Here is a 15,284-nt window from a genome sequence, read left to right as displayed (position 1 = left end):
GATAAATTAAGATATCCAAAATCCCCTCTGTAAAAACCTTTGACTCTAATATATAAAAAAAAACAAGATTTTTGAACCTGACTTTATCTAATGTTCAGATTTTGTGCAAGAAATGTATGCAAATGAATGCATATTTAAATAGACAACACCTCATTAGCATATTTAAACTTGTAATATTTTTTATTTTGCAATCATCAATGTAACAAATCAACTGGTGAAGTATGGTGATATTTATTAGTGTGTTTTTTTACCCTATTCACCTGGAGTGTCTCGCCTTAAATTGATTAAAAGTGACAGTAAAAACATTTATAATGTTACAAAATGTTTCACAATTTCCACAAAAATATGTAGCAGCACAACTGTTTTCAACATTGATAATTATAATAAAGTTTTCTTGAGCATCAAATCATCATATTAGAATGATTTTTAAAGGATCATGTGACACTAAAGACTGGAGAAATGATGCTGAAAATTCAGCTTTAATCCCAGGAACAATTTACATTTTAAAATATATTAAAATAGGAAAATTGGAGAGCAAGAGACTTCACCAGCCCCAAATTTTTGATCGGGGGTATGGTCTACAGTATAGGCTAATGTTGATTTTGTTTATGTAGTGCATTGAAATGCAATGCATATAAATGCATTAATTGTGGGGTTGTAATCACAAGATTCAATATGATTTTGTTAACAGTAAACAATTAAGAAAGTCAAATCACATTCATTTACATATATAAGAGCATTACACTTCATTTACTTTTTACAATACAGATTGTTTCAAAGCAGCTTTACAGTGATAATAGTAAATTACTCCAACAAAGATTGTTTTGGCTGTAAAGCATCTCTAGAAAGTTGTTGTCTTGTTTAATGTGTCCTTGCTGAATAAAAGTATTAATTTCTTTCTTTTTTGTATATTATTGACCCCAAACTTCTCAACCGTAGTGTACAGTATATAGAATTTGTGATCTATAATAACAGCACATAACTTCTCTGAAAACAAACAGGCTAGAATTCATCTGAAGGAAATTACCATTAGGGCCTTCATTCTTTAGCGAAGTCACTGAGGCCATTTGCAAAATGAATCTGAAAAACAGTGTAAACTAATAAGAACTGCCCACAAAGCATTTTTGTGGCCATGGATTTGGTGAGCGCTCCGTCCAACTCATTCAATGATACTGCAACATTCTCAAGACAGAAAAAAAAGATCTTTTTTTTTAATAGGTTTACCACTGCTAAGCCTTTTTTAACTATATTTTGGGTTACTAACTGATAAAAAAAACAATTGTCAAGTTCAATTCCACGTCAGTGTTCATTCACAGATGTGCCAACTCTGAAATATTTACAACATTTTTAGTTAAAGAACTTTTTTAGGACCCATCCCAACTAGTGACTATAATAACCATAATATGTCAAATATGCAAGAAAAGCCACAACTGGACTTCAGAAACAGCCAAAGCGGTTATCATATGGTACTAGAGGAGACCACTGGTATGGACCTACATAGAGAGAAGGGCTGACATTCCAGACATGCCCTTATTAAGAAAGCTTCAGTGTCGCTAACTCTCTCTCTCTCTCTCTCTCTCTCTCTCTCTCTCTCTCTCTCTCTCTCTCTCTCTCTCTCTCTCTCTCTCTCTCTCTCTCTCTCTCTCTCTCTCTCTCTCTATCTGTTGTGTCACTCACACCCCCGTCCTTCCCCTCCAGTCCTCTTCTCTCCTTCCCTCTCACTCACGAGCACCCCAGTCCAAAAAAGGGCCTAGAGAACAGGGAAATCATAGGGAGTGGGAGTGGGAGTGTGGGTTGCCTGACCAATTTAGGCATCCACTAAGGCTCAGGAAACACACAGAGCTCCCCAAGGACAATACTGCTGTTTTAGGTGGACTGGGTTCATGACACAGACAGCACTCCTGCAGGCCAATGCTATCAAGACCTGGGTAACAATAGTATTGAGGGCCAAAAAACACATAAATAAATGAATATGCTAAAGGTCTACTTTACTAAATATCAGCTTAAGACCTGAAACAATTCAGAACCCCAACATGGAATCCAGCAGCTTAAGAATAATAATCGAGGATATTAGTAAGATGGTCATTCTGCAGTCTTGAATTGTTGTGCTTGTGTTTGGTGTGTATTGCTGATGAGTAAATATTGACCTTGGTTTGAAACATGTTGCCTTATCTGTGAGCACACATCATGAAAAGGTCACCTGCCGACCCAGCAGCGCCTGGCCTCTGAAGAGACATCGGGTTACAGAATCAAGTGACAAACCAAAAGCATCCAACACTCTTGATGGATAACCAGTGTTCATTAAAGAAGCATCTTGTCTAAACCTTTAACCATCAGGTTGGGCTATTATAAACACTTTGAGGGAGGGAGCAAATTTGAAGTGAACTGTTCGCTGAGTGAATGTCATGAAAGCTCAAGAACACGTTGGCTTCACATTCCCCCCCAAAATCATCTTGGGCCCTGTATACACCTGGGCGTTTTGGTGGATCGGATCACACACACATTCCTGTTTACACCTGGTGTTTTAATCCGTCTTTTTTGTCCACTTTCAACCACTTTTGTGCTGATTTCTTCAAGGGGAGGGTCTATAGGAGGAGAAATGTATGTTTTTTTACAGATATTTCAATCTAACCGAATGATGGAAAACATATGGAAAATTGTGGCACATTTGTAATGAGACGCTGTCCAGATAGGGGAGAACACTTCCCTACTTCCTCCTACTGAACTCCACTCCCCTTAATCTAAATGCATAACCACAATCATATCATACAAGTCTCCATTAAATAATTATACAAAAAACAAATAATAGACAAATAATAATCATCAAACATAAACTTGATTATATTCAAATTAGTAATGATGTTTTATTAACAAAGTGCAAGAGGAGCACGTTCAAATGATCTACCCAATCAGCATGAGAGGAGGTCTATAAATACGTAGCCGACTCACCTATGATCAGCAGTATTTTCAGCATCCCTCCACCACCCCGTCTCCTCACACTCGCCTGGATCATTTGGTAAATTTCTTTGAGTAAATTTGAAGTGAACAATATGGTAAAATCTCACAGTAAAATAAGCAGCTATGAAAAATAGGATAAACCGGACTGTTACCAGATGAGGAGTGTATCTATGTATCATCTTTTTACTCGTTTAATTCCTTTTATCACTGTATCATCTTTATATCTCTTTTAATTCATTTTATAACTGTTTTAATTGTCCTTGCTTTTATTTTGTGATTATTTTAATTCCTTTCTGTGTAAAGCGTATGAAATGTGCTATATAAATAAACTTGCCTTGGTTACTATCCTAACCAGAGATACGGGGGAGTACTCTGGAATCGGGCCACATTCCGATCTCGGAGCCCTCCCCCGGACAGCACACCAAATACGCATATTCTTACTCTATCTAAACATTTGTAAGTGTGAACTTGTGAAAATCAGTCCGAATATGAAATGGAAATGGCTCCAACACGGAGAGCAGCAGCTTTCGTTTTTTGCTCTGAAAGCCACAAGACCAGGCAAACGCTGTGAGTGCATAATGTTTACACATTAGGTGAGTAGGTGGAGAGAAGACGGTCTTTTGTGACCGTTCGAACACATGAGCGTTTACACTGTGAAAGCAATCCAGTCAAATGTGTTTACTGGTGTGCAAAACTACCTCTGGAAGTGGTGGAATGTGGAGAAGCACAAAACGTTTTAGACCCCATTTACACCTGTATAGCGTCGTCCACTTGTGATCCCGATCGACCAAAACGCATCTTAATACCAGGTGTAAACAGGGCCTTGGTCACCGTGATTTTGCCAAGCAAGACATATTCCTGGATATTTTGTTGATCCTGGAACAACCTTCATGTCCGAAAATGTAGTCTTTACCCTATCCTATTCACTTTTACGTGGTGTTTGAAAATAAATGTGTGTTGGCAGTGTTTACACGACCAATGGTAAAAATCAGGCATGTGATTGGCTAAGGACAATCTTCTGTTGAAGTTATTTGGAAGAATGTGGGTAACCAAACAGTTGATGTACCCCAGTGATTTCCATTGTATATTTTTCCCTATGGAAGTCAATGGGGACCAGCAACTGTGTGGTTACCCACATTCTTCAAAATATATTCTTTTGTGTTCAGCACAAGAAATAAATTAATACAGGTTTGGAACAACATTACAGTGAATAAATAATGACAGAATTTTTATTTTTGGGTGAACTATCACTTTAAGGACAAGCGGCTGCATGTTTATTATTAGGGCTACTGTCTCTTTAAGACCTGTACGCGACGCGTCTAATATGCATTTGACAAGCAGATTTCTCTTAATTTTTGCTTTCAGTTTAGACATAACCAACTTTCCTTATGTAAACCTTGTGTGTATTTGAGGGTATTAGCGAAATAAGACTCGAAAGATAACTTAGTCCAGTAACCAGGCGCTGTTAGACAGGCTTTTTTAGTGCATGTGCGCGTTGGGTGTTCGCGCTCAGTAAAGCGCATGTTAGAACAGCGCATCAGCAGTGAATGACATCTTTAACCGGCAAGGCTTTAAAGCACATGCAAATAATTAACTTTTGTGAACTCACTGAACTTATGTGTCCCGTTCCTCTGCGTTAACATTTGATATGAGTATTTGTCGTGTTGTAGCCTACACTAATGCTGTTGAGACGGAGGCGCCAGAACTGCAACTGATAGAATGCACGATATACATATTTCTACAAAAGCAGTCAGCAGCTTGCTTGGAGCAAGGACCATGGCGCAAATTTGAACTATATCGATATATGCGATATGGTCTAATTCCATATCACATTTAAAAATATATCGATAGATTTTTTATATCGATATATCGCCCAGCCCTACTGGTGGCCTAACGGCGATGTTCTTGTCAACTGACAACGATACAACTGTAGCACGAGAGCGACTGAGGTACGAAATTGAGAAGGTGAACAAGCTGAACGCAAATACGTCCTTGTTGATACTTGGAAAGGAAGGGAAAATCTGTACGCACGTCAGCCTGTTATGTCCTCATATCCTCTCCTTTTCACTCCGGCAGCCGACACCCCACAGCTATTTTTTTTTGTTATTTTTTTTTTTTTACCAGATCTGCATGATTCACGTAGGTCACATTTTCAGGTCGGAAAATCCGGAATTCCGGATTAATCCGGAAAAATCACATCCCTGAAAAATCCACCCACTCCTTTTATATATTCCCCATAAATCATAAACAATGTCTCACAATGAGTCATTCGCGTTTTCTACACATTGTGACATCACAATGTAACAGGCCCCACCCACGACTGTTGGAATCTGTCCTGTTAGCTTATCTCCTCCCCTGAGTGAGCTGCACACCGTCCACCATGTCCATCTCTGGTGGAGACACAAGAATGATAAACAATACAAATGTTCTGTTGTTGGCTGTATCAACGAACACAGAACACATTTTTTATGTCAACGCGCTAGATGGACGTGTTTGACCGCTGTGTTCGCATATCTGTGTTCGTGCAGGAAACACTGGTTTAAAAACGCAGCGCTTAAAAGACTTTCAAAATCATTTTGATAAGCTTACTGAACCAAACTTTTTTAACAATAGTGTATTATAAAAGGTTTACACATCATAGTAACTGTTATACTCCACTAAAATATATTTAACTTATTTTATATAATAATAATAATAATAATAATAATAATAAAAATAATAATAATATAGGCTATATGTCACCCTGGATCACAAAACCAGTCACAAGTAGAACGGGTATATTTGTGGTAATAGCAAACAATTGGCTATTTGTATGGGTCAAAATGATAGATTTTTCTTTTATGCCAAAAATCATTAGGATAAAACATCATGTTCCATGAAAATATTATGTACATTTCGTACCGTAAATATATAAAATATTTATTTTTGTGAGTGAATGCAGCACAATCGCGAACATAAATGGACAACTTTAAGGCCGTGTGTCCACCAAAGCGTTTTTAGTCGGCTGAAAACGCTGGACGCTCTGCTGAAAACGCCTAGCTGTGGGCGCTTGAGAGCGTTTCGGCAGCGCTGCGTTTTTTCAGTTGAGACGATTCGTTGCTATGATACAGAATATCAGCAGCACAGTTTACTTGTAACTGATTTCGCAGATAATTTTGTTTCATACTAAAAATGTATTTTTCATCCATTTTGTTCGGTTAGCTCTGCTGGTTGACGTCGTTGTACAGAAAGGATGTTGTGACAGTTGGTCGTGTGGTATTTGTCCCGCCCCTCCTCCACTGTGATTGGACGTCTGGGTAAAAAGTGACAGTGATGAGCGCAGCGTTTTACCCAAAGTTGAACATTTTTCAACTCTCGGCGACCAGTAAAAAACGCCGGGCGCTCAGCACTTGAGCGTTAAATACACGCTCAGCGCCTCGTTACGCTCATGGCGTTTAAAAAACGCGGCGCTCCCATTGAAAACAATTGGAATTTTACGCCAGCTGCGTGAAAAAACGCTTTGGTGGACACACGGCCTAAAGGCAATTTTCTCAATGTTTCGATTTCTTTGCACCCTCAGATTCCAGATTTTCAAATAGTTGTATTTCGGCCAAATATTGTCCTATCCTAACAAACCATACATCAATGGAAAGCGTATGTATTCAGCTTTCAGATTATAAATCTAAAAAAAAAATAACCATGTGACTGGTTTTGTGGTCCAGGGTCACATATATTAACTGATTGATACGGTTTGACGATAGTTCAGTTGAGTCACGACACCACTTTCAACTAAAAATAGAAAACGTTTTATGCGTTTTGGCCGTTCATTTACACTTTACAAACGTAACCTGAGTGCAATTCACAAATTCAGTCTTGGTTTATCTGACAGGGGTTAAGCAGCACAGACAGGAGACTGTTCTCTTCTGAGACTTGGAAAAACAGCTGCAATGCTTGTCAACAGGGAAAAGGCCTTTGCTCATCAACAACTCTCCTCTTGCACACTCCTCACCAACGCGCACACACACCCTTTCAGAAAGAACAACAGGGCAACAAGTAGGCGAGCAGCTGCTGCCCTAGATCAGATTACAGATAAGGACAGAATTTTAAGGCATGGCCAATAATGCTGAACTCTCTGATGGTTTAAGAGAATATATCTAAATGCTGTTTCAACATTGTTTTAAGTGTTTTATTCCACCAGGCAGCTTGACAAGATTCTGCTAACACTGCCCTACAAGGAGAAGTACTTTGCCTATTTTAGAGTATGATCTTCAAAAATGTCTGTACCAAAAGGCTTTGAGTAATACATTACAAAACATCTCCTAAACTCTTTCAGGAACACATTTGCATCTAACCTTCACAACCACAACATTCAAATATCAATTGTTCAAATCTTCCTGCATAACAGAGTGAGCAGGACAGCTACAGGACACGTCCAAAAAGCTGGCAGCCACAATTTGGCATTGAACACTATCAAGCACTTTACATGTGCTAGGTCAAAGACTCTACATTGGACTGAAGGAAGACATGTTACAAAGAGGGAAGATTGAAGTGCCTTTCTTTTTCTTCCAGGACCCAACCCATGTCAAACCTGTACAACCAGCTACTGCAGTTTTCTCAGAGTCTAAGGAAACCCCTCTCCTTCAGTGAGCATCATTTAAATTTACAGCATTTTTCCCTCTTACTTACAGAATATATACTTATATATATGTATATATATATATATATATATATATATATATATATATATATATATATATATATATTAATTATTTTGTTTGTTGGTCATAAAGTTAAAAGTGAGTCATGATCAAGGAGCAAATAATTATTTTGTTATGTTATGATCACAGGAAAGTCGCAATCTTGAGAAAAAATTTATATTGGGATCACAAGAAAACAAGAAAGAATGTACTTACTTGACTTGAGATGTAGTATAAAAATTATAGGACACATCAACACACTCTCAAGGCAATACGTAGCTTTAATTTGAATGAATTCATACAACCCCATTCATATGTTTTTGGATGATCTGTTTTTGGCCCACTGACAGTTAGGCTTTAAAAAAATCGTACATTTCTGTACAAATAACATTGATATTCCACGCAAATTAAATTTGTTTTGAAAGAATTCATACGACTTCATATGAATTTGCGTGATTTCGTATGAATTCACCGCCTTGTATAATTCATACAAAATCGCCACCTCTTACAATGGTTCCGTTTTCTCATGAGATCGAGTTGGACATATTTTTGAAGGAAAGGAAAGGGAATAAATTGGAAGAAACTGAGGTCTTTATTTTTTATGTTTTTGCCAATTTTACTGATATGGACAGTAGAGAGAAGACAAGACATTATATGGTAAAGAAGAGGTGAATAATGTTGCAAGCAGAATTTGAACTCCCATTTCCCAGAAGAGCACCAAAGGTCAATATGTCAGGGAGCTCCCCACCAGGTATCTTTTTAAATAAAGGTGCAAACACACTAAAGAAAGCTCTGATCCATTGTGAGGGAGTGGAAAGAGCAAAGGGATTACCGAAATTTGGTTTCTAAAATCGCAACTGAACCTGCCTCTCTGGTATTATCATTGGCCAATGGTCAACGGATGCCTTCATTAAAGTATAGGACATCAAAAGCTACAATTTACTCAGCTTTTGGATGTACCGAACATCACTTTCACAAATCCTTGCATTTTAGTAGTTTTCTCTGCTATAAACCCTAACATGCAGCCGCCCTAAACCATCAGTTATATTGCATGTTTACATATGAATTATAATGATCTCCAACGGGGCTTCCTCTCAAGAGTCCCAGATGCTCTCTGTCCATCACCCAATTTCCTCTCCAGACATTCATACACCCCTAGATCCCGACCAACATGCTTGTGGTTGCTAACATGTGGCCAATAACATATGTAGCCATTCCATAGCATTTCAATTCAAGTGGCAACAGTTGTCGAAAGCCAATGAAACCAGACTAAAGTGAAATCATCATTGAGGCTAATTATCACAGATTTAATGAATTACTGATTCGGACCATTTTAGATAAACATGTACTCCACAAGAACATTCCTCTGCTCCGGAGACTCAACTCACCGAATTTCAATACGGTGTGATGCTAGCGTTGCTATGCTAACAAGGCGATACTCGAATAGTACAATAAAAAACTTGTTTGATGTTTGAGAACCAATGGTTTTTGTTCTCGCCCAACAATCAAGTACAGATGAGCTTCAATGTTTATTTGATGAGCTCTCTGTATGTGCACTGATCAACTGTTATATGATTAAAAGCCTAACATTTTTCACTTCTGTAAGTCTCTACAGAAGACTTAAACTGCTCGACTCATTAATAAATGATGGGAGTATATCAAAAATACGTTCATTCGTATGCCGAAGATGAGGTTTGGAATAACATGAGGGTGAGTAAATGATGACAGGCTTTTAAAACGCTATCTAGCGAGACAACTCACTAGATTTTAGAAGTAAGCATCAGTCTTCAAATATGCCTGTATGTGGGCACCTGTTAAAAACGCCCTCCAAACAGACCTTTACCAGAACACTGAACTTGAATTCTTCCATATGGCTAAGAAAACAATGCAGTTGTACACCGCACGAGGAAAGAATCCGTCACACATGTCTAAGTTCAGACTAAATCGACCAACACCAGATGATCAACAGGAAATTGTACAAAGAGTGACAATTTTGAAGTCTGGATTTACAGACGCACCACTGACCTCCACGCCCCCAGGTGCTAAGAGACAGAAAAGAGGGTCAACCCTCGAATCTATAGCCCTAAAGGATGGCAGAACTACTGGTGTAGATCAGTAAGTTATTGTTCCTCAGAGTAGCAGTCTGAAGCCCAACAAACACACTGCAACGCTATTTAAAGCGGTGAGCTCACTGCACTTGTCATGTTTTGCAGGCCCTCTTGAAGCTTCCTAGCCAGTGTTAAGAAAATTCCCCTGCTCGTTGGGTTATTTTAATAGAGAAAGAAAAAATACAATGTAAATATAGTCAGAAAACCTTCTATAATATTATTGCCCATGTGAATGAATATAATGGTGTAAAAATCATACAATACCCCACTAATATGTAACTGTTTAGTGTTCTTGCTAATAAAAAAAGGCAATCATGAAGTTGTTATTCTTGTAATAATAATGATGAATATAATTAGAAACACTTACACAGTTATGACAACATATGTTTTTACATTGCTTTAAAGGTGCATTGTGTAAGATTTAGGAGGATCTCTACACAGAAATGCAATATCATATACATAAATATGTTTTCAGTGGTGTAAGACCATACTTAATGAACTGTTATGTTTTTATTACCTTAGAATGAGCAGTTTCTATCTACACACACCGCGGGTTCCCTTACATAGAAATGCGCCGACATGTTTCTACGGTGGCCCTAAACGGACAAACGCATTTCATCACTTTGTTGTTCTTCCTGCAAAGAAGCAAGCTAAAGTCAGTGAATAAAACACTGACACAATGATGGACAAGTAACAATTATATTCGCAATAACATATTGTTTTACTGAATAATAAAGTAAAAAATAATTGCTTAATTTATCTTTATAAAGAAACCCCATTGCTGAACTGGCTCGCAACCTCACCACTAGATGCCGCTAACAATCACACACTGCACCTATAACTCAAAAAAATAAGTTAAGCAAGTGGGAACTTTTTAAATAAGTTATACAAGATTCAACTCAATTTAAAGTCAGTTTAATGTAATTTAAGTTGAAATGACTTAAATATCCAAGTTGATTGTACTTAAAAAATGAAGGCATACTTTTTTTTTACAGTGAGGAGTTAAAAAGAATTTAGAGTCCATTAATGTGTGAAAATAGTTCATACTTCAACAAGAGCTCTTGAAGGAAATGCCTGGATTTTTTTTTTTTCTTGGCTCCACTGTTATATTCGGTCACATTTGTTACAAGAAATTCTCCTTTGATTGCTCACTGTAACCTTACTCAACCTGAAGAACCTGTTGAATCTCTGCACAGCGAAACTGAGGGGGCGCGTTGAACTGGAACGTGTGATGACTGAACCAAGATGCAAGGGATCTTAATGACTTTAAAGACTAGCTATTTCTGATGAACGGGATCACCACACTCCCTCTAACAGCTGTAACTGAATCATCCTAGAGACTGATCATTTTATACACAAAGCAGGGCATCAGAATTCAAGAGAAAGAAAGGAAGATTTTCATTTCTTCATGAATAGGCTGGGTTTTATGAGTAATTCTTACAGGCGTAAAGCTCCATTAACCTACATGAAACACAAAGACGCTGCCATGAGTTCTTTACAACAACAAAAAATTCTTGAAACACATTTACGCAGGTTCACCTTTGTAGAGGACATCAACAACAACAAAACAATTTGAACTTCTGGCAGTTTGTTCTTATATCATAAACGGTGTTTTTTCAATGTTTTTTTTTTTCTGATTAGGCCTATGATGCAGCGGCCCTGTTTTAATAACTAAACTAAACTAAATGATGCATTTCAGGACAAAATGATTTTGGACACACAGCTTGCTTACATCATGTAGACAAATATATTAGGAAAGTATACTAGAAAATACAAAAAAAAAATGTTTTTGCCATTTGATAATTCTATATGCACAAAAACATAAACAACTTAAAATGTATTAAAATGAAAAGAAGATGACAATTAATGTTAAAAAACAAAACAAAAGCTATATGTCCTCTATTGTATTGTAAATACATAGAGATACCATGAAACCATAATCATATGTGATTAAAATCATTTGCTCCATTGAATTAGTAGGCGACAAACTTTCTCACACGCATACAGTGCTTATTCTACTGATGCATGTTTGTTTTGAAATATCAGTAATACGTTTACATCTGTAAACCCACGTGTGTAAGTGTGTAATGCAACATCACTGAAGCAGCTCCGAAAAAATGCCAAAAATGAGAATGATGTAAAAACTGCAGCGCGAGCGCAGTGACTGCATGAAACAAAGGAGCGCAACAAGAGTTTTGCACTTACCTTAAACGCAAACCTCTGCTCTACTGTGCGCAACAAAAAATGGATTCCAAGCTCTATCTCATGAGCTCGTTTACAAATGCAAATCACGCTGGTGTTTTTGAAGAAATATTTCTCCTGATTTGACAGTAAAGCTGGAATGTGAAGTATGACTTCGGTATGAAATCACAGCGAACCCGAGCGGAGCGCTGGAGGAGGAGTCATGATGAAGGAGGCGGGAAATCTCCACCCCACTCAAACTTCACGAGCAAATCTCATGCGTGGACATCACTGGAGACGCGCTCATTGGCTCTGTGTGTGTGTGTGTGTGTGTGTGTGTGTGTGTGTGTGTGTGTGTGTGTGTGTGTGTGTGTGTGTGTGTGTGTGTGTGTGTGTGTGTGTGTGTCTTAAATATTTGTATTTTTTGGCTTTCTTTTTTGTTTTTTTTGTTTACTCAATGTACTCCATTGACTGTAGTTGTAATTCTTTAAAACCAAAAAAAAAAAAAAAAACGTGAGTGTGTGTTTCTCAAAACCTAGAATGCTACTTATCTAGACTGCATTTTTTGTGCATGACTGGCAATTTCCTATAACTGACTCAGCTAACAATAAAACAATTTTCATATTAAATAATTCTTTTTTATTCTAGTTTGCCAATTATGTCCCCAAAAAAGGGGGGATTTGGATGGAAAAAATTATATTTTTCCTTTTTATTACAATATTAAATAGTGGAGAGGGTGTGTTGAAGACTGGACATATTTGAACAGGTGAGAAGACCTTGGCTTGGAAGCTTGTGAATTCACACAGCAGTCTGGTGTATTGAGACATAACGTCTTGTTGAAACAGCACCACCCCAAGGACGACTTCTCCAGTTCATCACAATTACTAAAATCAAAAGTCCTGTTTGTGTGGACAATTTTGTTGTAGTTTGCAGCTACACATTTCCCCTCCAGCTTGTCTCACTGTTTCAACAAAAAAAAAAACACACAAAAAAACAATGAAACGTGTAGTAGGCTATTTATTTTAGAATTATTTGGAAATCTCTGAAAAAAAAAACATTTCATTTCAATAGAAGAATATATATATATATATATATATATATATATATATATATATATATATATATATATATATATATATATATATAGTTGTGGTCAGAATTAATGGGACCCCTGTAAATATGATAAAAAATGGCTGTAAAAATAAATCTGAATTGTTTATCCTTTTGATCTTTCATTTTAAAAAATGTGCAAAAATCTAACCTTCTATTGAAATAAAATACTTTAAAGTGGGGGGAGAAATCACATTGTGAAATAAATGCTTTTCTCCAAAACACGTTGGCCATAATTATTGGCACCCCTATAATTTTTACAAGTAAAATATCTCTTAAGTATATTCCCATTAATATTTACCTTTTTTTTGGCACAACAGGGTGACTAGGAACATGAAAGGCCAGATTCCCGTAATTATCCATCACAATGAGTAAAACCAAAGAATATAGTTCTGATGTGCATCAAAAGATTGTTGAGCATCACAAAATAGAAAGTGGCTGTAAGAAAATAGCTAAAGAAATTAAGTTCCCCATTTTGACCATGAGGGCAATAATTAAGAAGTTCCAATCACCTAACGATGTTACGAATCAGCCAGGAAGAGGACGTGTGTCTATATTGTCTTAATGCATGGTGAGGAGGAGAGTTTGAGTGGCCAAGGATCACAAAAGGAGAATTGCAGAGATTACTTGAGTCTTGGGGGTCAGAAAGCCAAAAAAAATCTATATCAAACAACCCCTACATCACCACATGTTGTTTGGGAGGGTTCAAGAAAAATCCTCCAAAAACAAACTCCAGCATATTCAGTTGTCGGACACGACTGGATCTTCAAAAGGGACCGGATTCTATGGTCAGATGAAACAAAAAAGGGCATTTTTGGCAGGAAAGCCACCAGATGTGTTCGGTGCAAACAGGGATGGGATAAAAAGTACCCCATGTCTACAGTTAAATATACCGCTGGATCTTATATGTTGTGGGCCTATTTTTTGCTGGAGGTCCTGGACTTCTTGTTCAGATACTTGGTATCATGGACTCTAGCAAATACCAACAGATGAAAAATCAAAACCTTACGGCCTCTACCAGAAATCTTATAATGGGCCGTGGTTGGATCTTCCATCAGGATAACGGTCCAAAACAAACATCAAAATCAACACAAAAATGGGTAACTGAGCACAAAATAAAGCTTCTGCCATGGCCGTCCCAGTTCCCTCACCTGAACCCTATAGAAAATGAGTGGGCTGAACTGAAGAGAAGAAGCACAAACATGAACTTGTGAATCTGAAGGATCTGGAGAGATTCTGTATGGAGGAATGATCTCTGATCTCTTGTCAGTTGTTCTCCAAACTCATCAGGTATTATAGGCTCAGAGCTGTTATCTTGGCAAAAAGTATTTAATAACAGGGAGCCAATAATTATGGCCAGCGTGTTTTGGAAAAAGCATTTATTCCATTCTGTGATTTTCCCACCCCTTTCAATTCTTTAACTTCAATTAAAGGTTTGATTTTTGCAATTTTTTTGGATGAAAGATCAAAAGGATAAACAATGCAGATTTATTTATTACAGCCGTTTTTTTATCATATTTACCAGGGGTGCCATTAATTCTGACCACAACTGCATGTATATATATACTGTATACAGTGCTTAGCATAAGTGAACACACCCATGCTAAACTTGACTTAAAAGAGAAATACAAATATCATCTTTTGGAAATTGATCTTAGTACCTTAATTTAAAAAAATTAGGAAAAATACAACCTTTAAGAACACCAATTTTCTTTGTGAATGAATAATGTGTCGTGAATAAATAAATGTTCTTCCTTAAAATACAGGTTGCATGAGTCAGTACACCCCTATGTTAAATTCCCATAGAGTCAGGCAGATTTTTATTTTTAAAGGCAAGTTATTTCATAGATCCAGGATAATATATATCCTGATAAAGTTCCCTTGGCCTTTGGAATTAAATTATCCCCACATCATCACACACCCTTCGCCATACCTAGAGATTGGCATGGTTTTATTTCTGTTAGCCTAAGCTGGTTTGATTTGCATTGAGAGATAATCTTATGGAAAGTACTCCATGCCAATCTCTTTTGCATTTTAAGGAAGAATATTAATTTATTTACAATACATTAATCATTCACAAAGAAAATTGGTGTCCTTAAAGGTTGGATTGTTCCTCATTTTTTTAATTAAGGCATTATAAGATCAATTTCCAAAAGATGATTTTTTTATTCCTCTTTTTAGTCAACTTTAGCATGGGTGTGTTCACTTATGCTAAGCACTGTGTGTGTATATATATATATATATATATATA

At 37.1% G+C, this 15,284-nt stretch overlaps 1 protein-coding gene across 8 annotated transcripts in view; it reads right to left on the bottom strand.

Moving 5' to 3' along the window:
* Positions 1–12,171, bottom strand: part of tead3a (TEA domain family member 3 a) — a 48,697-nt gene extending 36,526 nt beyond the window's left edge. For 5 of the 8 annotated variants that reach the window (XM_077204748.1, XM_077204755.1, XM_077204756.1 and 2 more), the window contains exon 1: positions 11,948–12,151. The gene's annotated coding sequence lies outside the window, so the exon portion shown is untranslated. Of the gene's footprint in view, positions 1–11,947 lie in introns of all 8 variants that reach the window. The other 3 variants (XM_077204754.1, XM_077204749.1, XM_077204750.1) reach the window with 3 other exon arrangements.
* Between the last annotated feature and the right edge of the window lie 3,113 nt (positions 12,172–15,284).

This window comes from Siphateles boraxobius, unplaced genomic scaffold (genome assembly GCF_051911475.1).
Source record: "Siphateles boraxobius isolate OS27281-9 unplaced genomic scaffold, OSU_SipBor_1 50, whole genome shotgun sequence".
NCBI classification, from domain to species: Eukaryota; Metazoa; Chordata; class Actinopteri; order Cypriniformes; family Leuciscidae; genus Siphateles; species Siphateles boraxobius.
The sequence above is the reverse complement of the archived record's forward strand: the minus strand, read 5'-3'. Positions and strand labels throughout refer to the sequence as shown.